Source organism: Tachyglossus aculeatus, chromosome 8 (assembly GCF_015852505.1).
Source record: "Tachyglossus aculeatus isolate mTacAcu1 chromosome 8, mTacAcu1.pri, whole genome shotgun sequence".
NCBI lineage: Eukaryota > Metazoa > Chordata > Mammalia > Monotremata > Tachyglossidae > Tachyglossus > Tachyglossus aculeatus.
The window spans coordinates 37,670,661-37,673,328 of NC_052073.1; positions in this window are offsets into that span (position 1 = coordinate 37,670,661).

The window sequence follows — 2,668 nt, forward strand, 5'->3', positions numbered from 1 at the left end:
AAGACAGAGACAGAGAGGAACAGAAATGGAAAGAGATGGAGAGAAAAATAGAAGGGGAGATAAATAGGTGGAGAGAGAGAAGTAGAGAGAAAGGCAAAAGGAGAAGAGAGGAACCGAGAGAGAAAAGAAAAGACTGACACAGAGAAGCAGAAATGGAAAGAGATTCAATTCATTCATTGGTATTTATCGAGTGCTTACTGTGTGCAAAGCACTGTACTAAGCGCTTGGGAGAGGACAATATAACCCATTCCCTGCCCACGAGTTTACAGTCTAGGGATGAGCTTACTGCCTGAGATAAAGAAGAAAGTAGAGGAAGAAATGGCAAATTAGAGAGAGAGAGGGAAGGAGAAGAGGGAGACATAGGGAAAAGAGGGGGGGGGGGGAGAGAAAGGGAAAGAGAAAGGGAGATGGAGAGAAAGAGAGCCCAGAAGGGGGAAAATACTCTATAAATGTCTGTTTCTGCCAGCACCAGAGACTTTTCATCTCTGACACAAAAGGAACTTGAGTTTCCACTCCAAGAAGAGAGGCTGAGGATTGCGGGGGCTGGGATGGGATGGGATGGAGCCCCCCTCCTCCCCCTTCACCAGCTGAATAATCAATGCCTCCTACCAGTAGGCTTTTCATCTTTTCTGTTTTAAGCCTTGGGGGGCTTTTCCCTTGCCCTTCGCTCTCCCTCTCTTTCTCTCTGTAGATCCTTTCGGGGGGCGGGGGTCCGGGCAGAGACGTGCCCCTGTTGTGCAGGGGGGAGAGCTGGAGGGAGGAGGGAGACAATGAGGTGGGAGGAAAGCAGGAGGAGGGAGAGAAGGAGAGCAGGAGAGAGAGAAGGCGGGAGGTGGGAAAGGAGGAGGGAGGAGGAGGGAGAGAAGGAGAAAGAGGGAGAGAAGAAGGGAGAAGAGAAAGGAGGAGGGAGGAAGGAGGGGGGAGGGAGGAAGGAGGAGGGAGGAAGGAGAGGAGGGGAGAGGAGGGATGAGTAGGGAGAGAAAGAGGGAGAGGAGGAGGGACAACAGGAAGGAGAAGGGAGAGAAGGAGAGAGAAGAGAAGGGAAAACAGGAAGGAGGAGGGAGAGGAGAGAGGGAGAGAAGGAGGGAGGGGGAAAGGAGGAGGGAGGAGGGAGAGCAGAAAGAGAAGGAAAGGGAGAGAAGGAGAGAGAAGAGGAAGGAAAACAGAAAACAGGAAGGAGGAGGGAGAGGACAGAGAAGGAGGGAGGAGGGAAAGGAGGAGGGAGAGCAGAAAGGAGAGAAGGAGAGAAAGGGAGAGAAGGAGAGAGAAGAGGAAGGAAAACAGGAAGGAGGAGGGAGAGGACAGAGAAGGAGGGAGGAGGGAAAGGAGGAGGGAGAGCAGAAAGGAGAGAAGGAGGGAGAGGGAGAGAAGGAGAGAGAAGAGGGAAAATAGGAAGGCGAGCAGGAAGGAGGAGGGAGAGAAGGAGAGAGAAGGGAGAGCAGAAAGGAGGAGGGAGGAAGGAAAAGAGGAGGGAGGTAGGAGAGGAGGAGGGAGAAGATGAGGGAAGAAGAAGTGGAGGAAGGAGGAGGGAGGAGGACCAGCAGGATGGATGGAGGGAGAGCCTTGGGCCAGTCACTTCTCTTCTCTTAGAGAAGCAGTAAGAGCTAGTGGATAGAGCCCGGGCCTGGGAGACAGAGGACCTGCGTTCTCATCCCGGCTCCGCCGCTCCGTCTGCTTTGGGACCTTGGACAAATCACTTCACTTCTCTTAGAGAAGCAGTGCGGCCTAGTGGACAGGAAACGTGTCTGTTATACTAAGTGATTGGGAGAGGACAACAGAGCAGAGTTTTTACCGGAGAGGAGGGTTTGCTGGGATTTGTTAAAAACTTACTATGTTGATGATGATGATGATTGTATTTGTTAAGCGCTTACTTTGTGTCGAGCACTGTTCTAAGCGCTGGGGTAGATGCAAGGTGATCAGGTTGTCCCACGTGGGGCTCACAGTCTTAATTCCCATTTTCCGGATGAGGGAACTGAGGCCCAGAGAAGTGAAGTGGCTTGCCCAAGGTCACACAGGAGACAAGCGGCGGAGCCGGGATGAGAACCCAGGTCCTCCTGATTCCCAGCTCCCGGCTCTATCCTCCCTAGTAAGAGCTTAACAAATACCTCAAATATTATTATTGTATTTTGACGGTATTAACAGGAACCTGGAGGGCTCTTGAGTAAATTGGGGAGGGGGTTGTCCCCGTGGAGCCCCTCTGAGGACCAGGCTCTTTCCCGGACCCCTCCGCCCCCAGGCCCTGAACTCATCCCCAGAGCCCACAGCCCTCTGCAAATAATAATTGTGATATTTCTTAAGCGTTTGCCAGGCGCTGTACTAAGCACTGCAGTGGAGAAGCAGCGTGGCTCAGTGGAAAGAGCATGGGCTTTGGAATCAGAGGTCGTGGGTTCGAATCCCGGGTCCACCACATGTCTGCTGTGTGACCTTGGGCAAGTCACTTAACATCTCAGAGCCTCATCTGTAAAATGGGGATTAAGGCTGTGAGCCCCACGTGGGACAACCTCATCGCCTTGTATCCCCCCAGCGCTTAGAACAGTGCTTTGCACATAGTAAGCGCTTAACAAATGCCATCATCATTATTATTATTTTTATTATTATGTTGCCAATTTGTACTTCCCAAGCGCTTAGTACAGTGCTCTGCACATAGTAAGCGCTCAATAAATACGAT